Raw genomic sequence first — 26,001 nt, forward strand, 5'->3', positions numbered from 1 at the left:
CCCAGATTCCACTACTTTTAACCACATATTATATATGTTAGTTCTAGAATACACACACTTGAGATATGCCCACATTCAGAAATTCCTTCACCTTTGACCTTTTACAGATTTTTTTCCTCCTTAGATTGTATCGATGTGGGGCGTGCCATAAGCAACATGACTCTATTTTCACAAAGGGCCCGATTTTCTTTTCTTTATTTTTCTCAAAGTAGGGTTTATTATTTTGGGTCAACTTGATAAATTGTCAGATTCAGTGTTAGACAGCTGGGTAATGTATGTTTTATTTTGTTTTAATGTGCTGCATTTATTATAGCCCTCTGTCCTGAACCAAGTGGCCTTTTTATTATTAAAAATCTAATGAAAATAAAGTCCACAAAGAACCATTGTTAAAGAATACACTTATCATTTCTTTTTTTCTGTTAGGTGGACTTACAAGAACCTGTTTTCATAGGTCTGAGCATGAATGACAAGCTGTTTGCTTTAGATTTATGTAGAATTTAGAATAAAAATGAATCGAATTTATTTTAAAACAAAATCTAAATTAAGTGGATTCATAAGCCATTGCAATAAAAACTTGATTGAAATCTGACCCTTGACAATTTCTCTACAAGGAGCATTTGCCATCTCTCTAGTAGATTTGTCTTACTAAAGCAAAATTTTAAATTAAGGTCAGGCAGGGGAAAAAAGAACAGGGCTATTTTCAATACTTTTTGTCAGAAAATGCTTTATACCTACATCATATTTGTTCCAATTTATTTTAATGCATTTAAAAAAAAACAATCAATAATCACAACTGAGCCATAGCCTTTTTCTAGTTAACAAATATGGCGATGTTAGATCTCACTCTTCTGTTTGGATCTGCATATCAAGAATGATCATGTCAAACTTCGTCTCACTCCTACTCATCGACCTTTCTCACCTTCTTCTCTCTGGCCTTCGCCCCAGTTTAACTCCATCGTTTCATCGTCCCCTCTTCCTTCCACCTAGAACCGGGAAAAGCCAGTGATTCTCCACAGTAGTTCCGTGTCCACCTGCCTTTCTATGTTTTTCCTTGATCTGTGATCCCCTCTAAATTCTACAGCCTCTTAAATTCTCTTCTCCCGCAGAAAGCTTCCTCTCTACTTAAGATCTGCTCAAGTCGGTCCCGAGCAAAAGCAAACAGCTCTTCTGAAATCGGCTGTCCCCTCAAAAGACACACCCATCTTTTCCCATCTCCTAAATATTTCCAACGGAATAACTAACTCGCTGCTCCCTTTCCTTACTCACGAGTGATGCCATCACAGTGGGTCTTCCCTCTACCACTTGCCTGCAGCTGTTCACTCAGAAGGAACCAGCAGACCCCTCGTTTTTCTCGGTCCACATGCAGTTTCGCCCCTTTAGAGTTCTTAGAGCTGTTAGTGATCTCTTTTTAAAAATGGCTCCCACTTTGACTTCCGTGGGTGGGATGACGCTCTTCTAATTCTTTTATATATTTTTTCATGCCCTCACGCTCTCCTTTGCTAGCTGTGTGTCCTCTTCCACTCCCTAACTGGGTGTCTTCTCCTGAATTTTGTTCTTTTATACTTCACATCTATTTTCAACGCACTTTCTCGAGATTCTTACTATTATGGCTTTAAATACGTCCGTTGTACAGGTGACTCTGCTTTATATCAACGGCCTTAGTGTCTTCTTGACGTCATCTGAAATGTCCATCGTCTCTGAATATTACTGCCTCGACGTCTCATCCTAATCACCACCTCTGTATGTCTAAGGCCAAGTTCCCAGCTCTCCTTTTGTCTTCACCAGACCTCCTCATGGTAATTTCACTTCCGGAATAAGTCCTTAGGATTCTCCTTGACCCCTCCTATTTTACCTGCTCCAAGGAATTGATTCATAGACCCAGTCGATCCATCCCTTGACATGTTTCTGGAAGTTTCCCCTTCTTTTCCCAGCCCACCATATTCATTATAGTGAAACCTTTCCCCCTCTGTGTCTCTTGTTACTTATAGGTCAGGGGGAGGGTGGATGGCCCCTTGGGAGCCCACGGGAGAGGGACCGGGAAGGCTTGATGCTGAGCAGCCATTTGGCTCACAAACGTGTACCCAAGAATTAATGAAAAGCTAGAAGGCTGACATCAGAGAAAGACCCCTTGTTGGACCCCAACCCCCAGGACACCCTCCAGGAGACCCCGTGAGTTGGGGGAGAACCCGTGTAAGTGAGCAGAGGGGGAATTCAGAGATGAATATACCTGTGAGCATATCGGTATGCCTAGGCTGGCAGTCACACAAGTAGAAGGCCAGAAAACGGAAGAGGAAGTGGGAAGTAGGAAGTGGGAAATGCAGGTGGACTGGAGGCTGGGGACCCAAGACATCGAACTTGAAGCACTTGATGACAAAGGAAACAGAGCAACCAGGGGCGAGGCCAGGGCAGAGAGCAGAGGACACGGGCCTGGGGAGGGCAGTTGGGGACCCGTTTTAACAAACACCGAGGGCTCCTCCTGTGTTTCTTCTATTTAGGGTTTAATAAGCTTTGTTTATTTTAGCTAAGACATGTTCTTACGAACACCTCTACTGATACTCTAATTTCATTGCTTGTTAATTATCGTCTTCTTTTGTCCTCCCTTGTATCTTTCATTCATGCGTAAATTGACACCGTCGTTTTCATTCTTATCATTCATGATTTTTCACAAATCTATCTTAGTAGTTGACCTCGTTACTACCATTTCCTATTTCTCATGCCTGTTTCTGGACCGATTCGTATGCCCAGACTTTTCATGAATTCACTTTTTGGCCATTGTCAAAAACAAAATAAAACGCGATGCAGGTCCAGTTCAAAGCAGCATCCTTGTCACTTTGCTGTCGGTCCCTGGCATCTGTGGAGTGATCACTTCCACGATCACCAGGGCCTCGCCCTGAGACCCTGACACAGACTCGATCTTTGCTTCTTGTCGGAGCTGGCAAAAACTCCCAGGATTCTGCCAGTTTTCATTTTCCCTCTTATTCACAGTGAAAGGGAAAGTGTGGCTGCCAACAGATGTTGTGATCCACAAAATATTCGCACGACATCATTTATTTTTTTCTAAACAAGAGGTGTGACTAGAGTGATTCAAAGAAGCCATGACCCTCTCCCCTCAGAGGTCCTGCCACGCCCACCAGCGTTCCTAGTTCACGGGAGGAGAGAGGTCAATGAGGTGCACATTGCGTGTTTTCTCTTCATTTCTGTTTTTCACAAAAGGGTCCCACTTCCCCTTGATGCATAGCAAAAAAAAAAAAAAAAAAAAAAAAAAAAAAAAAAAAAATCACCAGGCCCTTGAACGTGTCCCCCAAGAGCAGCCAAAAGAAAATGCTAAAATATGGCCTTTGGCAGAGAAGTGCTCTTATTCTCAAGAAGAAGAAAAAATAAGAAATCTGGATTATTGTTCATCCTGGGGCCACGTGGGTCTCCCAAGAGACTTTGTAGCAATCATATGCTTCCTGTGATCCAGGGTGACGGCTGCTAAACTGGCCAAGTCAGCAGAGGAGAAAGTCATGAGAGGCCTGTCCGTAAAACCAGCTTGGCTCTGCTCATGTTGTGTGTATCACCCAGCTGTGGCCTCTAAGTACAAGTCAGGCCCATCCCTCCTCCCGGGGCCAGGGGCAGTGTCCAGCAGCAGAGGCATGGGGGCGGGGTGGGCTTGGAAGGGGCTGCCACTGGGGATGAAGTGAGAAGATTGGCCAAGGCGGGGAAAGGCAGCCGGCCGAGGCTCGGTCAGGGTCGGCTCGCATGAGTCTGTAAAGCTCCTCTGTGGGCTGTGTGTGTTCAGAGGAACCTCTGGAGGTCAGGTAGTGTACTTCTCTGCTTCCCCTGGGTCACTTCGACACGTGACTTTCTTTCAGCTCTGATAGATTTTCAAGAAAGAACATGCCTCTTGCCTTCTCTTTTTTGGTTTAGCTCCTACATTCTCTACTTCATTCTTCGTGTGTACCGATATGCCCTATCGATCAAGTCCGTAAGCCCGAATTTTCAGGGAATACAATCGTCAGCATTGGTCACTGTACGGTCCATGGTATTGTGTTAAACGGCCAGCCAGCTGTCTCACAAATCTTCAGAAGGGCCAGAGAGTGTGTCCGAAACTTACAATCCGTCACTACTGCCGGGAAAGCAACCTGGACTCACGTATTTAGTCAACAAACGTTGGTTGAGGTCCTGCTATGTGCCAGGCCCTTCCTAGGCACTGTCTCTGGTGGCCGGAAATGAAAAAAGGCAAATGTCCTCACTCTGTGGAATTTATATATCCTCGTAATGGCGTGAAAACATCGTCTTGAAAAATAAAGATGATCTCGACTGTCACTATCTCAGCTATTGTCAAATGCTACTGTACTTTCTATGAATTATTGAACCTCATGACAATTTATTTGTTAGATAACATTTCATAAGTGAGAAAACTGGCATTTAAATAGGTGAAGTAACTTGTCCTAGGAAGTACAAAGTTTAAGAACGGTCTGCCTTACTCGTTCCCACTAGGCCGAATATACAAAAATCATTGACCTAGCGAGCCCTCCGGTTTTGACCCTTAGTTCTCCTGAAACTGTTTCCAGGAATTCCTTCTTAGAATGATTCTAGTTGTATAGTTCGTTCATCTCGGCATTTACCGAAAACCTGCTACTAAGCTAGCTAAGCTAAGAGTCCACTAGCTAAGCTAGGACTGGATAATGCAGTAAGACATGGTCCCTGGTTTCACACAACTTTTAATGCAAGAAGAAAAGATACACATAAGCAAAACTGATGGAGTAAGAGCTGAGGTAGAGGCGTGAACAGAATGTGAATGAAGCAGAACATGGGGCAGCAAAGCCCATTCTGCGACAGTCAGGGACAGGTCCTCGAAGACGACAGCATCGGTGAATAAGACAAGTGTGTGTGTGTGCGCGCGTGTGCATGTGCATGTGTGTGTCTCTGTGTGTGTGTGCGTGCGTGCGTGTGTGTGCGTGTGTGTGCTGTGCAGGAGAGGGCAGCGTGACAACAAAGTGGAAAGCATGGGAAACACACCCGGGATGACACGGTCCGGGGACGATACGGTCTATTTTAGGAACTTCGAGTGGCATCTTTGAAACCTGGCTTAGGCGAAGCCCTCCATATGGAATCTCATTCTTCTCATTGTTTTTATTCAAAGCTTCCACCACGTCAGTTTGTTTTGCTTTAATCCCTAAAACAACATGGGGAAAAATGGCCACGTGATCTTAAAAAACACCTTTCCCTCCACTTCACACAATTAGATCTTCTCTGGAAAAAAAATAAAATCGGTCATTACATCATCCAGTGATGCCTTCAGTGTCACAGCGTGACCCTGAGACCATAGTAAGACTGACATTCCATTACAGATCACGATTGAAGAGTTTTCCCTAACGGAATATTTCCACGTAAAGTGATGATCCTTTAAGCTAATACGTGCGGCTAGAGACAGCTTCCCATGCTGCCATCGAGAAATTAAAAGAGGCGTCTCTCCTTTAAGTCATTTTCTCTAGGACCAGATGCTGATGTGTTCCGTTCGGATCGACGAAGCCACAGGCTGAGAGCCGCGTGCATGCCCTGCCACACCGTATATGTTTTCAATCAGTTCTACAAGGTTGTTATTTTTTTTTTCAATGTCAAAACTTAACCCACACACAGTCTCACGAGGCATGGAGATGCCGAAGCCACGGTGCCGGGTTGTAGGACCTAATATCCGTGTAATGATGGGATTGGCTGCAGGGCACATTTGGAACCAATCTTCAGCCTTTGGGATGGAGACCGAGGGCAGGAAATAATAAAACCGTGTGCATGGCCTCCTCCCTCTGCTCCCAGCGTCCTGCACTCTGTGTAGAGACCATGAACATTCCACCGGCCTCCGGGAAACGTTGGGAGTCGCCAAGAGTTAGCAACGTGTAGAGCTGAGCGGGGCGAGTAAGCACCTTGGACGACACCGTCGAGCCAGGAGAAGGACATTTGGCTCCAGCGGGGCAGAGAAAGGGAGGCTGCGACTGAGATGCAGATAGATGCTGGAGGTCTCCAAACGTCTCATCAAACACACAGACAAAGAGGAACGCTTCGCTGAGTAGCGTGCACTTAACCCAGGGAACTCGATGACACACGATCTTTATTGAGCCAAGGAACTCCGTAGCTTTTGTCAAAGGGCTGGACACTGTGATGAATATGAATAACATCTGTAGCTCAGCTAAGTGGGGTGAAAGGGAGGAGCCCGACCCATCTTCTGGCATCTGCCGTGGAAACTTGACTCCTGGTGGGGCTTCTTCCAGAGGCCGAAGAGCCCAGTGGGTCAGGGGCCGTTTTTCGAAGTCCTTGTTCATCTTGCTCTGAAATATCACAAGAAACCATAGGTAGAAAAGAAGGGATTGGGAGCCTCGTTCGACCTCGTGTCTGCTTAAGGCCCTTCGTGTCTGCCTGGTGTGTCCGTCAGTGCAGATTCTGTGATGTCGTAGTCACTGATTCATATCGTTATCTGCCATTTACCAAATGCCTCTGGCTAATACTTTTAGAAAACGTATTTCACAGTTATTAGATTAGATGAGACACATGAAATAGACAGACTTACACACATAACACATTTTCTCTCAGGACCTTTCCACTTGTAGGCCTCCAGCTGTCGAAAGGACTTACCAGTAGCTAATTGTTGGAGTAAGTTCCGATCCATTCCGACCCAGCAGTACTAGTAGTACGGGAGGAAGGAAAGGGAATAATGAGCAGAGAGCAAAGGAGTCACCGAGGGTACATGCGCAAAGACAAGTCCTCCACCCAGAGGATCACCAAGCTCCCCTGGCGAGGATCAGTCTAATTCCTGGTCCAGTGTTAAAACAGCAGGGTCTGTGTCATGTCGGCTACTGGCTCATGTCTGATGCTAACATCCTCTGTTAGCATCTGATGCTAACATCCTCTGATGCTAACAGAGGATGTTAGCATCAGACATGAGCCAGTTGCTTCACAGAGGATGCCCATGTCGGTCGTTTTATCCCCAGCGTATCCATTTTGGGATTGAGATCGGTTACTATCTCTGATGGTTAATGTCTTATAAAGGAATACGAACACATCAGAAAGTTGTTGCTGAGTCTGGCAAAACAGCAAATTCTGCCTCGCTTTTCTCTTTCATTCCCGAAGTCATTCTGAGGCTTTTCAAACAAAACAGGAGATGGTTTTGATGTATTGAGAACTCGTAGTAAAAAAAAAAGCACAGACCATCAAGATAATTAAGCACACAGTGAATTGGGGAGCTAAATAAACAAACCCGAGATGCGTCGTCATCGTCATCGTCGATGAATGCGCCATTGGCAATGGGACATTATCTGGTTACTGTCACCTGGAACTAAGCCATGTTATCTCCGCTGAGCCAGTGTCTCATTCAGGCGGCAGTCACTTCCACATTCCGCTGGGCAGGTGCTTTATAGATTTCAGAGATCTGAAACTTCTAATTCTCCTTGAGTAGAGCATTTTAGGTTTTATAAATTATCATTCTAATGTTGCTAATCTTTCTCCATTAACATAAATACACCTTCTTGGGGCTGTATCAGCCTCACTGTATAGAGGAAGTATGGCTGAGGAACAAGCTCAGAATCTGATGTGCAGACAACCAGACCTGAAGCTGAAGTTTGGAGATGTCATTTCCAGCTGACTTGACTTATCCCAGTTACCTAATCTCTTTGCACCTTGTTCTCTTTACCTATTACTGGGCAATTAGAACATCCACGGGGTTATTCTGAGGAATAGAGTAGATTAGATATGGAAGCGTTTAGAACACAGTAGACACAGTAGGTGCTCAGTAAACTTTACCATTTGTTAATGCTCCCTTCGGGTGTCGTCCCGGCAGCATTTTAGCAAGGTGTACTTCCCCAGTCTGAGCCCCGCTGAACAGTAACTCTAGACACAGTTTCCTGCCTGGACCTATGTGTTCATGGGCATCAGCATTAGCCCAGCGCGGGCTGTATTCACCCTGCTTGACTTACCGCTACCTAGGTGGTTTTCCTTATCCAAGTTTGTTCACTATATGATGAATCTATCTTTCTCAATACCGATCCTTCTCAAATACAATATTTATCGAGCCACTGCTTTTACCAAAAACATTCAATCGTTCCTTCTTTCATACAGTATGACAACTAAAAGTTTATTTGTAATTCCAGCTGTGCTAGAGTAATTGGTACCAATTAATAACCATCCTGCTCTAAGCAACTAGAAAATCGGACCAAATATATAAAACGGCAGTTTTAAGACATTGAAAAGCAGTCAGCCCAAGAATATATTGTCTAAGAGAAATGAAACAAACCTTTCTGTGATCCAAGATTTTTGCCCATGGCCATTTACTAGATCCTGCAACAGGAATGGGGAAACCAAAGCGGAATTATCGTGGTCTTCCTGAGCAGAGGGGACAGAGAATTCAGAGAGGCCAAAGCTACTGGGACTTGTGGAACAGAGAGTACCAGGAATGAGGTAGCTTAGTAGAGACAGAAATCCACACAAGGTTCCTCATGTGTTTGTTTGAAAACCAAGCTTGAATGTCCTGCAAAGGGCAAGAGTCCATGAATCCTGGCAAAGAATGACTCCTCAACAAAGGGGGACTGTAGGAAGCTGAGCAATTTCTAAAAGTGGCACGGTGTTGGGTGGCACTTGTCTTCCGACTAACTGGAGTAGCGGCGCCTTGTTGAGCACTGAAGGCATTTGGTAGGACCCCAGAAAGATCATACCTCAGAGTAAGCTGAACTAGCTCTAGGGTAAAGGCACACCCAAGCAAAGCTTGAAAATAGCATCGGAAGAATAAACTTGCCTCCCTCAAGTAACTTAACTGCTGTCAAAATAAAATTCCACACTCTTTTTTAAAAAAAAAAGAAAGAAAACAAAATCCAAACTCTCATCAACACAAAAATCGCTTTTTCTAGCATCTAATAAAACATTACTAGACTTGTGAAGAAATAGGAAAATATGACCCATAAGCAAGAGAAACATCATCCAATAAAAACAGACCAAGATATAACTCAGAAAATGAAATTAGGAAACAAAGCCTTTAAAATCAGTATTCTAAATATGTTTAAGTGTTTAAAGGAAAGTATAAATATAATAAAGAGAAAAAGAGAAATAATAAAAAAATTTCTAGAGTCAGATACTATTTGAAATTTTTTTTAAAATCCACTGTATGGATATCACAGCAGATTAGATACCGAAGAAGAAAAGATCATTGAACTTGTACATCGGGCAGTAGAAACGGTCCAAACTAAAGTACAGAAAGAAAAAGGACTAGAAAGGAATGAGTGGGGCGTCGGTGTCCCCTGGGATAATATCGAGCAGTCTGTGATACAGTTTCAGAAGCAGAGGAATGGAGGCAAAGGTATTTGAAAAAAGGATAACAACATTTTACAAATTCGATGAAAGCAATGCACCACAGATCCAAGAAGATCAGTGTACCCAAAGCGGGATAAAACCAAAGCAGACAAAAGATTTGACGTGAACTATCAGTAAAGAAGATATATAAGTGCTAAGTAAGCATATTAAAAATATTCAATATTATATGTCGTTAGAGAAATACAAATTAAAACAATGTGAGGTGCCACCACCCATTGTCGATCATTTGTAATTTTTGATAAGGATGAGGATCAACAGAATCTGGATGTACAGTTCATTATTGATCGGAATGGAAAATGTCACAGCCACTCTGGAAGACAGTTTGACAGTTTCTTACAGAGCATAACGTATTTTTCCCACACAATCCGGCAATCACATTCCTAGATATTTACCCAACTGATTTGAAGACATGCCTATGCAAAGACATCTGTTATAAACATCCGCATGCGTGTTTATAACACCTTTATCTATAATCACTCCAAACCGCAAGCAACCAAGATATCCTTTGCAGATGAATGACTAAACAAACCTTGGTTTGCCCATTCGGTGGAATACTATTCAGTGATGAAGTGACTGTGCCTTCGGGCCAAGCAAGGACATAGATAAATCTCACACACAGAGCGCTAAGTGAAAGCAGCCACTTCTATCCATGTGGCCTTCTGGTCACAGCGAACGGTGGTAGTGAGAAGCCAAGCAGCCACCAGGGGTCCGGAGAGAAGGGGTCAAGCATGAGAAGCACGGGGCCCTTCAGGTTGGCGAAACCGTCTGTACCACATTTTAATGGTGGCCACCTGACACTATGCTTCTGTCAAAGCTCACGGAACTTTATAGCTCTCAATGTCTGCCTTTCTTTCTAACAAAATTAGGAGATTGGAGGTGGGGTTGAATCCCAGGATGGAATTCAGAACGTGACAAGAGCATTTAACTGTATCGCAGATAAACGAATCATCCTCAGTGAGGGGAGTAGAGAGAAAGGTTCTGACATAAGTCACTGGAAATGAGTAGGGTCTGTGAGACGTATGAAGACACACAAGCCCTGAACTCCAGTTGTTAAAGTGGTTTCCAGTGGATACAGGTTAATATGTCTGAAACTCCTCTAATGTCTGCTGTTCAGGGGAAATAACTATTATTATTGTATGACATATAATATATAGTATTGCTATGTATTATGATATATTAGCATGTTGTATGTATTCTGCATAACAATATATAATATTATATGTATGTCTTGCAGACCTCTGGAAAGGATATAGGGACCCCAGGGTCTTTAGAATTAACGAATTACAAAGAAATGTATAGTTTTAAGTAATAATATTTGAAAATAAAATAAGTCTAAAATTGGTTATTTAAATTTCCACCTTGAGAAACTAGGAAAAGAAGACCAAATTAAATCTAGAGTGAAAAACAGTAAATAAAAAAAAGAGAACAATGAACTGAAAAAAAACAGACAATAATGGAGAAAATCCACGAAACAAATAAAACCAATACAATTGATTAATTTCCGGCTGAACTAATAAGGGGAAAAAAAGAAAATCAACTTACCAATTATTAACAAAAGAAGAAATAATACTACAGAGACCACAGGCGTTAAAAAGTCGAAAAGAAGAACGTAATGAGCAATTTTATACCAAGAGATTAAACAATTTAGAAGGGGACTGGAGTGAATAATATCGTGATACGTTCGCACGGTGACAGGTTATTCTAGAATCAGTGGGATGAGCACATCGTAAGGTATAATGTCAAATCGCTATACTGTACACCTGAAACAAGTGTAATTCATATAATATCGTATACCAACTATATTAAATTTTAAAAGAATAATGGAAATGATGACATCTCCGCCAAAGTTCTCCACGGCCTTTCCTTTCTTCTGTGGCATCTCATCTAGACGAGCTCATTTCTCATTACTCCCCCAATATACCTCCTGCTTTCTCAACATTCTGTTAAATGCACTAACAGGCCAAGCTGATTATCACCTTTGCTCATTTGTTTGCATTGTCCACGCTGAAGTTAATATTTCCCTAAATTCTCCCACCTTGTTTTGAGCTACCAGAAAACTTCCCATTTTCCAAATGAGCTCTCCAGCACTGCCTGCCGCGTGAGGTGTCCCCTGATCACGCCTGCGCTCACTTTACTCCTCAGCGTCTGAATTCCTACAATACTTCGAGTCCCCGGGAGAAAACACTGAAGTGCACCGCCCTGGTACTGCCATTCTTCTGCATGTGATTTGTGGCGGTGCCCCACCTGCCCCTGTTTGTGGACAGCTTCCAGCTGAGGCCCTCTCTGGGACTTCCTGTGTCCCAAGAAGCTTGCCCCGCCCAAGGTCAGGCTCCTTCCAGAGACCACCTGCCTCCAGTGACTGGTTCACTGGCAGGTATAAAGTCCTGCTGTCCTCACCCCGATCTGAGAAAACCTGCGTGGTCATCTCGGCTCCTAAGCTCCTGACCCACAGGTGGTGTTCTCCAGGGCTCTCCCCAGTCAACCTCCTGCCCTCATCTCAGATTCTGCTCCCCAGAGAATCCAAGTGCAGACTTTAAGCAAGTCGAGGGCAGGGAACCGTAATTCCGCATGGCTTTTGGACCCTTTACAATTCATGGGAGGGCCCAGTGGATGCTCGTTATCACTGAGCAGTGTCCGGGGAGGGTCCAGTGGCTGGGTGTCCTCTGGGACAGGAGTTATGCCAAAGGCGGTGCTTAAGGTCACACTGCAGAGCTCTGGGTCCCCTGGTCTGGGACCCACCCATAGGAGGCACTGCCCTAGACAAATGCATGGACTGTGCCTCTGGGTGAGCCGTTTCTGACCTGAGTTTGTTTCGATGGGTCTCTCCATCCCTTCAGAGCAAGTACAAGGAAAGAGGGGTGTGGATCCACATTTCCAGCAGCAGTTGTAGGGTGGTTTCCTCCACTCTTCCTCGTTCCCATGTTCCTCTCTTGCTTTGCCCCATCTCCTTTGTACTGATACTTACATCTTTCTCCTTTATGGGAACTTCGCGGCATCGAATAGATCGTTAAGGATTTTTTAAGCATTCTTTTCTACCCACACACACACGGACGTACAGCTTCCAAACACAACACGCGCTTTCCGAAAGCCATGTTTCAACCTGTATTTTCCAAGGCGACACCTGAAGCATGAACGTCACGGGCGTTTGGGGATGCTTCAGGGTCACCTTAGGAGTTAAGTCACTCTGCATAACCGGAGGGACGCTCGTTTCTTTACCAGGACCAGCATGCTGTTTCTCTTCTCCTGAGCACCTACTGAAAATTGGGACTGTGGATTCCCAAAGAAAACAGTAACAATCCGCTTATTTTTCCAAAGAAAAACATATTCCCACAGATGAGAAGCGGAGAGACCAGAGAGTAAAACTTTTATCCATATATTCGACTGGGCGCGAGAGTTCCAACTTCTAAAACAGCCTTCTTCCAACTCTACCTGCGTACATGGATGAGCAGGGAATGAAATAACCTATCAAAAGAGGGTGAAATGCGTCCCATTAAGTCTTTATTGCAAAGCGGCAGCTATGACAGAGCCTGTTTTCAGGTGCGCAGGAGACCTCGGCCATCAGTAACGAGATCCTCGGTGTTCTGTGAGACGTCTGGTTCATCTCACTCTAGGTCCCGGCTGATAACAGGTGATCACTTATTTCTCATACCAACAGTATTAGGAGGAAGCACACTGGGCCTTCCCACTCATTACCAAATGAGGATTTTCCTTGATAAAGGCTATCCGTCAGTGGCAGCAAACTAGGGCAGGAAGCGAAAGCCGAGGCTCAGACCTTATTAACTCCATAGAAGTCAGCAAAAATAAGGGATTTTCCAGCTGGAGAAATCTTACCTCATACTTCAGGAAGCACACAAGCAAAACAAACTCTTGGCAATTAAACTCACTTCGAACATAATAAAGGGATGTGCTGAGCTACCATTTACATTTCTGGCTAATTACCGTCATGCTGTGGGTGTCACAAGGTCATCGTGAAGCATTGTGCTTACCTCAGCAGCGTGGCAGTACCTCCGAGCGTCACCGTAGTCCTAGACGCTTAAGGAATACATGAAGCGAACTGTGTTTTCTTACAGCAGGGGTTTATCTGCTTTTTGACTATTCCCCCCATTACATCAGCCTCATTATATGGGGGGTTGAGCTCTTTTGGAGCATAAAAAAACCAGTAGTTTGGAGATCAGACAGGCAGTTTTCTTATGAACAATGGGAAGGACAGAAGCAGATACTGCAAAATTCGCCCAGTATGGTCCTTCACAAAGCTCTCCTTTCTTCTTAAAAATAACAGCCCTCACCTCATTTAACACTTGAAGGTCATTTGCTAAAACGTGGGATGTGGATTTAACGATCCAGTTTCTTAAAACAAACACGGAGTGCATAACAAATAACATCGCGCATACTTAACGCAGGGGGGGAAAAAATCTACAAACGGACACACAAAAGTCATGAAAATGTCACTGAAGGAATATAAACTGATTGTAAAGAAAAAAACGCAAGTCCAAAATGTTCTATTACCTGACATACCTGGCATCAAAAGCATCATTTCTGTGGCTTGGTGGTCAAAGACGCCTTTATTTCAGACTCTACACATAAGACATAAAAGCTGGTTATGAAAAGGCCACCAGACTGGAACTGGGCATGACTTCCAGTTATGTAATGTAAGTGTGTGGGTATCTACGCAGGGCGGCTGCCTCAAAACTTCCTCCCTCTAGAGTCAGCCACCCCGTTTGCCCAAGGTCTTATAAATCACAGTTACTTTCACGGCATCCAAAACAACGCCAAACGATAACTCTGGAAAATCTAGTCAGGATTGTCAACCTGTCTCTCCACATGTAAGAAATACCGGGAGAACCTTGTTGACAGTGGACCGTAGCCAGCGAGAGCTTTGCGTAGCAGGAGAGGAACTGAGAAACACACCAGGTTCAAGTTTAGGATCTTGAAAGCTTATCTGAAGCCTTGACAAGCATAGTGAGCTTTTAGAATAGAGCTGGAAAACTTGCGTGGTGAGACTTTCTTGGTGATAAAGTTATCCCTGCTTCTTATTCGTGCAGAGTTTATTGATCAGACCGTCTCTTCTGAGAGTGTTTCTCTTCAGAATCACAGCACCATGAGTTTAGCCTTCCAAACATTTATTCTCATTTGTACCCACAGGCGTTGGTATAAGAGATGACTTTTCAGTGTCATTTGAAAAAATGTATCTGTTTCCCATACGAAAACATAAGTTCCAGGAGAGACAATTTTCTCTTTATTTTTTATTCTTCCTCATTTTCCAGCACCCAGCAAAGTCCCAGGCAGAGAAACTCTCTAGTATATTTGTTGGAGAAATGAAAATGGAGAGAAAAAGATTGGTATATGCATGGCTAGACACGTGGACACTTACCTTCACATCAACGCGTGACGATGACCTTGCTTCAAGAGCACGCTCCTTGATGGCCAGAGAAAAAGCATACCACTGCCCTGTCTAGACAGGCTTCTGTGGTGGGCGCGAGCTTCTCTGACCTCGTCCCTTCTACCTCGTGAAGAGAAGACAGGCAGAGGGTGGTTAAGACACGAACTGAGAATTCATGATGGAAGAGAAACGTTCTAATAATGGAGACTCCTTAGTCACTAGATCCAGCTATTCCCCCTTCTGCACAGGCAACAAAATACTCAGGAGCACGTTTCTCTCGTAACAGCTTCGCTTGGGATGTTTGCTAAGTGCGTGTACGCGTGTGCATGCAGACGTGTGGGACATGATCTCAGATGCAGGTACAAACTAGCAAAGGCTCCTTCCTGTCTGGCTTACGACCACCAGCCCTTTGCTTTCTAACGGGGAACAGGCGGGTAGGCCACAGTGCCCCGTGTTCTTTCCCATGGTGCCTGGACCAGAAAGAGGGGAAGATGCAAACTCCACTGCCTCTGACCTCTCCCCGGGCCCGGCAATGTGATTTATCTGGCAGGTGTTTTTCTTTTCACTGCAAGCGCCTAACTGGGGAGAGAGATCGAGCCGGCCTCTCAAAGCAGCTGCCCGCAGAGCTTTATTCCTTAGGGCGCGTGTGCTTCGTCGCATTTCCAGTTTGCTGCACATCTCAAGCCACTTCTCTGCTCAGGGAACGCGGGAATGTGCTGAGCCACGCACTCTGTCCTCGGCTTTTTTAAATCCGGGCTTTGGGGACCTTCGCATTCAGCAACTCACTTGTAAAAAGCGTGCCCGGCGAGGATGGGTTTGATGTCCGAGAAATCCGAGGCGCTTTCTCAGTAAAGCCTTATTTCTTAGAAATAAGAAAAGTCGCTTTTCCAGCGGTAACACGCAGCGGCTCCAGAAGGAAGCTGTGATTGAGGGAAAATTATTATTCGTGTTATTTATGACAACGGTGGGGGGAAGAGAGAACTCGAACCTTGGAGAGATGGAGTTTGGCAAGAACCTGTGATTTTAAAAGCATTTCATTTTGGCAAATGCAGTCTCTCGGTGTCCATTTTTCTATTTCTGAGAAGTAAATCTTACCTTCCTAAAGCAGTTAATCGCTCCATCATTTACAGAGATGAGCACGCAGGCTTTGTGGCCGGTTTTCTCAAACCAGCAACAGATGGAGGAATACCAAAATGGAATGTTAATCCTCTGAAAACTCTCTCTTCTCTGTTGTGATAGATGGATAGAATGCTACAGTAGGTTGAGGGCTCTGAGATCTTCTTCTTCAACCTCTTTGTTCTGAGACCGAGAGACGGAAAGTGACTTGCCCAGGGTCACACAGCAAGAAAAGAGTGTGCATAATTCTAAGCCGCGTCCCTCGCTCCTTCCATTAAAATAAGTCACCACCCCTGCCAAGATTTTCCATGCAACTCACTCAATAGCCAATTGCTACACAACATGGTAAACTAGACATGTAGACAACTAAACTAAATTAAAATTTTTAATTATTTACCGTTCAAATGGAAAAGTTTCCGGGACTTGGAAATTTCTCCTAATTCCCTCCACTCTCAAGCTCCTGGCAGCTACTTTTCTACTGTTTCTGAGAGTTTAACTTTTTCTTTCTTTCTTTTTTTTTTTTTGATTTCACATATACACGATACCGTGCAGTATTTGTTTTTCTCCGTCTAACTTATTTCAGTTGGCACAGTGTCCTGAAGGTCCATCCATGTTGTCACAACTGACAGGATTTCCAGTTGATAGATTTTGATATCGATCACAGGTCGAAGTGATATATGTGGGATAGAGGTTAAATAAAACACATGAAAGTTATTTTTGCCCTTTTCTTTACTTTGGTTAATGTCACTGTTAAAAATTGAAAATTACCTATGTGGCTCGCTTGATGTTTGTATCAGATGGTGCTGATCTATGTACAGGCTTTTGAAAATGCAAACCTGATGATGTCGTTCCCGACCCATGGCTTCCCATTTCACTCAGAATAAGTGAAACCGATTCTTCTTACCAGAGCTTAGAAAGCCCCCCATAAACTTGCTCCTGGGCACCTCTCCAACCTCATTTCGAGCTGCTCTTTCTCTTGCTCCCCTAATCCTAGCCACACTGCCCTGCGGAGGGAGACCCTGTGTAACCCCTGCCCACCTGGCCCTTTCTCTGTTAGGAGAATTACGTGTTCTTTTTTTTGTGACACTACATCCTACTCAGTGAAGGTACCATCTGGATGTACATGGTTCAGGGGGAAAATCCTGACTGCTCTAAACTCGTGACAATAATTCCAGTCTTGTGAGCAGTAATTGGCTTAGGCCCTGAATTTGGTATGATTCTACTCAATGAGCCACAGGGGGTGTCTGATGGAACATTTTGGTCAGATCTCCCTCTTAAAATGAACCAAATGGGAAGAGATGACCTCTTCTTCAGCTAAGCATTGCTTTGTCCACGGTTGGTGTGTGGCCAGAACTGTTGATTCATCTTGTGACCACAAGGAGACCTAGCCAAGGACGACAGATCGAATGTTGAAAGGACCTAGGTTCTTGGTAATGTCATTGAACAGCTGAATAAGTCAATTCCAACTCTGTCTTAAGTGTGATTGTTGATAAACACTGTCATTTGTGTTTAGACCCAGTTGAGTTGAGTATTATTTGCAGCCAAAAGCACCTTAACTTCCTTGATCTACATACTGCCCATTCCATGATCCGTCCTGTTTCCCACCTTTTGACCTTTGCACTGTATAGTCTCTGATCCCGTCTTTCCTTAGCTAGCTTCTCTGTAGGATTCCAGAATCGATTGCGATATGACTTCCTCCAGCTATGCCTTCTTCCATAATCAGTCACTGTAAAGTGGCCACAGCTTTTCGGGCATTTTTTTTTTTTTAACCTCATCTTGCTGTTTGTGTTGTACTTAGATTTTAGCACCATCTGATCTTGATTTTGTGATTATTTTTAGTTTTTTTCCCCTCGGTAATGTCTAAACCCCATAATACGCCAGGCACGGAGGATAGGTTCAATAAATATTTGCTGACCAAACAAACAAAGAAGTTGGAATTTAAAAAAGAGAAAGTAAATTATCACTTTTACAGAAGAATCATTCTTTCCTTTTTCATGGACAAATATAATCAAATAGTCTATTTGGATTTAATCATATATGAATTTGTATAGGAGTTACCTAAAATATATTGTCTTTAATTTTAGGTTTCTGAGCTAATTGGAATATAATTTTTATGAATTCCACCAAGAGTCAAGTTGACTGTTTAAGCTGCATCCATATGAAACCACTGCAAACAACAGGTAAGAAGCTGGAAATTTTAAACAATGTGTTTCTGTATTCGAAAGGTATTTAAACAACCTATTTGGATTCTTTTCCATGTGTTTGGTGGAAACCCTAATAGTTTGCATCAGAGACCTGATTTATTTTTATTATTTTGTCACAGTATTGGTATCTCCTATCTTTGAAAACAAGGCAGCACAATACAGCAGTGTTGTAGCTAAAGTATGATGGAGGTATGTAGACAGTCCCAAGGTAGACCAGAAGAAGGATACATCAACTAACTAAGAGTTTGGAAAAGATTCACAGAAAGGTGATCCTGGAATCTTATCTTAAAGGTTGAATAAGTGATCATCAGTTGGACAAGGTGGGAAGAGGTCAGCTGGGTCTCCGTGTGAGTGATTGTCAGCCAATTTTTAATGATCAGCATCACACTTTCACACACGAAATTAATTTCTAATTTTCAAATCTCAATGGTTTGGCATTCTCCTTGCTAACTTATCGCCTGAGCTACTTAACCAAGCTGGGCATACGCTTTCTGCTTTCCTGGTAGACGTATTAATAAAGAGCAAAAGGACACAGGGAAGGCTTCCAGCAAGAGGGAGAGGACAACCCGAGTTGCCTGGAACTTGAGTAAACAGCCTTGGATCACCAGGAGTTGACCGATTTCATCTGACTGTCGATTTCAATTAATAACAGCTCTTCCCTGGATACCTCCACGGAGCTTAGAGCTGGGAACTGTGCCAGAACAGACCCCCTCTTCTTTCTTCTCGACAGTATTCCACAAAACCAAAATTCCTTTCATGTTTAGTCATAAAAGAAGGACTATCAGACAAGTCAGAAGCACGGCTGTGACCATGATAAATGGAATCAGGTCAGCGCCTCCCAGGACAGCAGTGAAATTCTGAGTTAAAAATGTCTCCCTATTCTTAGAAAATTGTTATCTTTGTCTCGATGGCTTCTCTGGGAGCCTCGGCTGTTATCAAGTGAAGCCAAAAACTTTCAGACAATGTGGTTAAGACCGTCCACGATGATAACTTTAAACTTCAGTATCGAAAGGTTGGGTGTGTTGACAACAAAAAAATATCAGGATGATTGACTACATTCTAAATTTTAATCCAGATTTTTTATATTGCTCATATGGCCTTATCTCAGTTCTGGTTAGTTAATCCTCCAACTGAAAAGGCCTCATCTAGACATTTTTGGCTTCAGGCTGAGCCTACAACATATTACTATGGTGGGAGTGATCTATCTGACTACATAACCAATATCCTACTCAGTCATAATCTTGTTTAATAAAGATCATAGCTGCAAACTCATAAACCTGCCAGCGAGAAGAAAGAAAGATCTTATGAAAAAATAAACAATAATGAATATTTAAATTTCCACTATGTGCTACAGTTTGAAAAACAATACATCTCATATTTAAAAAGGTGTTAGAAATATGAAAAAGTTTCCCCGATTTCAGAAAAGTAGATAGCTGAGGAGAAATCAGAAAGAGTCCTCATAAGTATCAACTTATATTACTTTTCGCTAAGTTGTGTTTTGGTAATCTAAGTGACTTACAACTACAAAGATACATTTCTTGTTCACGTGACCCGTCGTCTGTGGGCCAGTTTCTGTTCCATGTGTCTTCATCATTCTGGGATCCAGGCTAATAGAGTGACCCCTTCCTGGTACCTCACGTTCTCATGACAGAAGGACAAGAATGATGGGAGGACCACAATACTCGCTCTAAAGCTTCCGCTGGGAAGTGATACATGTCACTTCTGCTCATATTACATTGGCCAAATCAAGCTTGATATCGCTGAGGCAGGAAGTAAAACCTTGGCACAGAGAAGGGACCGAGGAAGGAACCCATACGGACGGACCTCATGAATGGGGAAGGAGAGAGAGGGTACACTCGGGGCCGATAACACACTCAACAGCACAGCTCCTTCAGCCCAAGTGGAGGCTAGGACCCCTCTTCTGTTCGTAAAAACCTTTACTTCCAGAAAAGGGGAAAATAAAATAATAATTTCTTGTCACTTGACAGTGGCTTTGGTAATGTGTCTGTAGGAAAACAACTTGATTAAATTCAGTTTATTTTCGTAAGTTAAATTGTTATAACATTGTTTGAAACACACGATAATTGGTTTGACTGAATTTTTTACTTTTTCGCCATTGAGTAAATTGGCACTAGACTTGGAGTATATCAGTCATGCTTAATTTCATGAAAAAAATCGCTAAGTGTCGTATTTCATTATGCATCCTTTTAGGATTCTTAATCTGGGAAACGTTTTAAATATGCTTTTTGTGAGTCTGTGCATTTTATTTATTTAAAAACGTTTGTCCGAGAAGGAAGAGCTAGGCTTCATCAGACTGATAAAATGTTTAGATGGACAAAAACGGTTAAGACTCTCTACCCGACCTATGACTTCATAATTTTTCTTCAGTCATTTCTTTTTGAATCTATTCTCTCTAATTAAATTATAAGCTGAGATAACTATACCTCTCTATTTCCCCTGTATCCTTCTCTCCAGCCCAGTTAAAACACCTTTGGCAGAAAATAATAAAAAATGACAGCCTGTGTGTCTTAGACAATGAAGTATATTCGTCATCTCACCTCGCTATGTGAGATGCTAGGTGAAATGCTGTGGAGCCACATGATTGGGTGCTCAAAGGCAGTATCGGGTGGCAGTTTCTTCCTACTTTTTAATCCTCTGATTCTCAGCAGGTCAGCTTTATTCTTTAGCAGCTCCAACCATCGGACTTGGCACTAAAATATGCAGAGATAGTTTCTAACTTTTGTCATTTTTATTATAACTTAGGAGTGGAGGGAAAAAAAAAAAAAAACCTTTCCTATTTACCTTCCAAAAGACTAGCCCTGTGTCTGTCTCCCTGGCCAGAATTATGTCTCTGACCCACGCTGAGGCCAATTATTATCGGCATATCCAATATACTGTCCTCCTGGACCTGGAGACAGTCACTCCTAAATCACGTGGGAGCGGGGTGGATCCCCAAGTGGAAACATGGAGGGCCGGAGGGCTTTTTCAGCAAGAAAAAAATGCGATTAAGGCTGCCGGCTAGGCCACCAACGGTGTCTGCTGTGGTCCCAAACACAGGGTTTTCAATCATCCAAATAAAGAGTAGAATTGAAGCAATCGAGTGTATAATTCAAACTGTAACCGTCCGGAAGCAGCTACATCATTAAAGCAAAAGCAGAGTTTGTACAGCAGTAACCATAATGAGTTGGTGAATCACTTCATTTTGCCATCTCCATCCTGGCACCAGACAGATATTTTTCCCAGCAAGAACGGAGAATGTGTTTCTTCTTTCTTTATTTATAGATTTGAGCAGGCTCATTTAACTCAGAACAAGGGTGGGCATACAAATCTCTTTCATAATAAAACCAAATAAAAAGGGCTAATATTTCTTTAAATATTCGTTTTGTTTCTTTTTTATAACCTTGCCAAATAACAGACTCAGACATGCATGAAAGGGAGGTCATAAAAGAAGACTACTTCAGATTTATAAATCGTCACATCAGCGTTTTGTCTTCTTACGCATAAAATGAAAAAAAAAAAAATTAAGAGTAGAATTCTGCTAACACTCTATATTTTAGTTCTATAAAATATTTTAATCCTCAAGTGTGACTATTGCTGCATCGAGAGCAGTGTACGGTTCAAACTTGGCTCTTTGGATCGATTGAGACCAGACCGGATCCGGATCTATTCGGTTCAGTCCAGTATGCCTGGTCACAGGCAACAGGCAAGGCACATTCGCAGTGCTGGCGACACAAGCCTGATCAAGCCGATGTGAATGAGGAAGACAAATGTCTCCCCGTCGGCACCGTGCCAGGCCTAATAGGTACCATAACTGAGGCCATTTAAAAAGTGCTTCGGGAGCGGATTGCGGAGAGCAAGGTCCAGACGTGCAAGGCGGACGACTCCGAGGAAGTGACATCTGAGCTTGTCCTTGAAGGGAAAGCGGACTACTGCCTGGCAGGGAAAAAGAGAAGCGTTTCACATGGAGGCGAAGCAGAGGCGGTGGCAAGTGTGGCTCCGTCACCGCTGTGCCTGGGCTGGGCAGTCCCGGCGTGAGTCACCTTCTAGGAGCAGAAACGTTCGCCTCGACTTGCAGCTATGAAAGGACGTTAAAGGAGATCTAAGTGCTTGGCCCACAGCAACTGTCTTCGGACTCCCCTAGGCTGTCCCTACAGCGTGAGGATGCTCCGTGGTCCTGCCTGAGAAGAATTCTGGGTCCCTCATCCATTTCCCTTTGTTCTCAGTGTCCCATTTTCTCCATCTCTTCTCACTCCGGGCCCAGTGAAGGTTGACGCTCTTGTTCTGGTTCCTTCTATCCTGGCACCTGATTCACATAACTCGGACCTTTGTCTCCCTCCGCCCCTCCCCCCCACACCACCATCCAACTGCTCCAATACACTTGCTAATTGCCCTAATATCCTAATTCTGTATTGCAAAGATCTAGAAATCAAATGACCCTCCAAAATTGGGGGAAGAAAGTGATATAAAGTCTCCTCTGTTCGGGAAGCCTGTGGACTTCCCACAGATTAAAGTTTTTTGTCCCATCACATAGGGAGGCATGAAAATGCCCGCTTTGTCAAGCAGTATCAAGCAGCCCAGGGAGAGGGAAGTCTGAAGATGAGATTTGGCGGTTGGTGTGGGACCAGATTGTGGAGAGCCTTGAGTCCAAAGCTGGCACCAGCTTCTGAGAAAGGGAACAGCCTCTCAGACCTGTGTTTTAGAGAAAAAATGTCATAGCTGTGTGAAGTTCAGGGAAGCAATATTTTCCAGCATCCATCCTTCTAGATTTCTCCATAGGACATAACCCCTCAGTAGATGGGCTTCTGCACTAATATAGGGAGCCCTCATTAATTTTTCCAAAAAATGCTTAAAATACATAAAGGGCCAATAAATGAGATTGCACTAAGACAGTTGCCCACTGCAACTTCCTTCTTTCTCAGGCCTCTAGCAATGAGAAGGACAGATTACAATTCCTCCCTAAACAAACTTCCCTTCCATACTCATGAGTAGATGATGTGGTCAATTATTTGTTGTATTAGTTCCTGCACCATCCTAGGCATATTATTTAATTTCTCAGGACCTTAAAAACCTACTGGAAACATTTAGAACAGCGCTAGGCAGAAAGATTTTGAACCAAAAATATGGTTCCCCTATCTCTGCCTTTCTTCTAGTATTAAACTACAGGTGTGCTTTACCTGGAGTCACAATTCAAGAGAACGAAAAAGGCAGGATTCCTGGACCCTCAGGCTCTGTTCCTATACCTGGTTTTGGTCTCTACCAAGCTCTTGTCATTGGCGTCCCTTGGGAATTCCTCAGACGGTGCAGAAACCATCACGTCAAAGGAGGCACTGCGCTCCTGGAGGCATCAGAGATGTAAATTCCTTCTGCTTTTTCCAAGAACAAAACAAACTAACTAATTGACAGCATTCTATCCGTAATTTTTGATACCTTTGGATGGAGACTGTTAAATTCACAAGGTAGCTCTCGATAACAACAACACGACAGTAATTTTAATGAATTCCACCCCATTATCTGAAGCCAACTTTCTGATGTTCCCAGCAAGTAAGCCTGTCCTTTGAACGCCTCTACCCCTGGCTCCTCAGTTCCAGCCTCTGGGAATCCAGTTCCATATTAATATATTAGTAGGAGATAATGACTTAGTGTTGTCCCCCACAATCCCCAGATTGCAGAACTGCATTTTCAATGAAATCTGCTGAAGACACAACACCCGCCTTACTCCAGAGGATTACTCTACCGGTAGAAATTCAGGCAACCCAAATTAGACGCAGAGAATTTTGAAAATTTGTCCAAATGAAGAAACCAAGATTCCCCAGGTGAATTAATTGGAATCTGAGCAGAAACCTCCCAACTCAGAAGGCTGCCTTTCTTGACCCTTAGGAGGATTCTTCATCTTTGGTCTCTGGTATGATTCTCAATTTTGAAATATCCAAAACAATTTCACACACACTGTGAATGTGTCATATGTCTTTTGATGAGAATATAAAATGGTAAAAATCATTCCTACCATTTTTTTCCCTAGAAAAGCAGTCAGCTCAACCATTCATAGGCTGATCATTAAGAATTTGCAAGCAGTGCCCTAATATCGTCCTAAAGGCAAAAATAATCGGGCAGCTGCTCCACGCAAGTATTTACATTGCCTGTGCTGTGGATTAGTCTGTTGTTCATCCATCGAGCATTCTGATGGCTGAAAAGGTGAGTCACTCATTCTGACGTGACAGTTGGGGGTTGGTGCACACTGGCGTGTGTGTAGAGCTCCACCGACCATGAATATGAAAGCAGGGGATGTGCCAGTGCATCAACAATAAATTAAATGGTATCGAGCAAGACTTCAAGAGCTCACCTGCGCCACGTATACGACACGTTAAAAACAATAAGAACCCTCCCTCATCGCCCCATTGGGAAGTAAAGATAAGTTACAGTAGCTGACAGAGGATTGAATTGCGGGGGCTCCGTTGCACCTCATAATGGGAATTCCCTTCGAATTCCACAAGAGGAGAACCCGGCTTCTGCTCGCTGAATTATTACACCGGTCTCAGAAGGAGTCTCCTGGTCTCTTTCGCTGTTAATTATGTATACTCTGCAGCGCTTAATCTAATCGTGACTCTCTCCGGTGATTGCAGGATAAGACATCCCCAGGCCCGTATTTGTTTTAGCGCCCTTTTCCCTGGGCTTCTCTGCCTCAACTCACCTTCGGAAGTTACACTCGAGAAGCTTCGTAACAATTGGAATCTAACTACATCTTAACGTGACACTTACATTCATGCTTCTGTTTGCACTGTAAAAGGTAATCTCTGAATGGTTTAAGCATCTGGATTCCATTACGGCGAAGTATAGCACTTAAAATGGAAGAGACTTTTTGCATTTGTGTGGAACTCAGGCAGCTGCCTGAGCCTTGGGCCTAGTTGTTTCAAAGAGATTTGCAACAGGCTTAAGTCAGAAATGATAAAATTGTCAAAAAAAAAAACTTTGGAATTCCTTTTGGAAGACAGCTAAAAAAATAAAACCAAACCAAACGTCCGAAAGGAAAAAGGAAGAGATTTCTGCCTGCGAATTTTTAAGAATACAGTTTATTGGGTCAAATACTAAAAAACTCCAAAGAGCGTCTGCTGTGTGTATCCAAGAAATGTTTTCACTTTTTTTCCCCTCAAATATAACATTGCTTTTACAGTCCTGCAGATTACAAATCACATGGGTTTTTTTTTTTTCTTTTTGTAGGAATATTGAATTTTTCTTCCATTTGTCCTATTTTATTTAAATAGTCCAAACCTCTGTGGTTTGGTCATTAAAATCCAGTTGGCAGAGAAAGGCTGAATCTTTATGTTTTCCAGCTGTGTTCCTACCAGCTACACATAAGCATTATTGCCATATGACCGTGTTTTCATCAGCTGTGACAGATTCTCATGACCCATCCTGCATGCAGCACATGGAGATGTGGTGTGCCTGAAGCCTATGGTCGTTCTGCCCTGTGAGAAGCCAAAAACTTCCAAAGCTTGATATCAACCCAAATGAGGAGTAGCTGCCCAAGAAAAGTGACGCCAACCTCGTCTCCAGTGTCCACCACTCTGCTTTAGAACAAGACACAAGAAGCATATTGTCGGCAAATAAAAAAGTCTTTCCTCTGGTAAAGCGAGAGAGGGACACAACCAAAGAAAATGCTCAGGTCACACAGTGGGAAAGAGAGGAAAGATTTGGGTTCACGTAGTAGATATTCTCCCAGGAAAGTATATTTAACCCGATGTACAGATTTAGAAAAATTCATTCTAACTTCATTCTAAAAGTCATGTGGAATCTCCAGATAGCTAAAACAATCTGGGAAAAGGTAAATCAGATTGGTGGTCTCACACTTTTCTGATTTCAAAACTTACTACAAGCTACAGTGATTGAAACAGAGGCAGTGGCATAAAGATGGACATATGGACCGATGGAATTAAGCAGAGAGCTCAGAAATAAATCCCCGCATTTACG

At 43.2% G+C, this 26,001-nt stretch overlaps 1 long non-coding RNA gene across 1 annotated transcript in view; it reads left to right on the top strand.

Moving 5' to 3' along the window:
- The window catches only part of LOC105296169, a 94,606-nt gene that overhangs the window by 12,369 nt on the left and 56,236 nt on the right, over positions 1 to 26,001 (top strand). The window contains exon 2 of the long non-coding RNA XR_002781868.1: positions 17,917 to 18,012. This is a non-coding gene — a long non-coding RNA (uncharacterized LOC105296169). The remainder of the gene's footprint in view (positions 1 to 17,916; positions 18,013 to 26,001) is intronic.

The sequence above is a fragment of the Pteropus vampyrus genome, unplaced genomic scaffold, assembly GCF_000151845.1.
Source record: "Pteropus vampyrus isolate Shadow unplaced genomic scaffold, Pvam_2.0 Scaffold121, whole genome shotgun sequence".
Taxonomy (NCBI): Eukaryota; Metazoa; Chordata; class Mammalia; order Chiroptera; family Pteropodidae; genus Pteropus; species Pteropus vampyrus.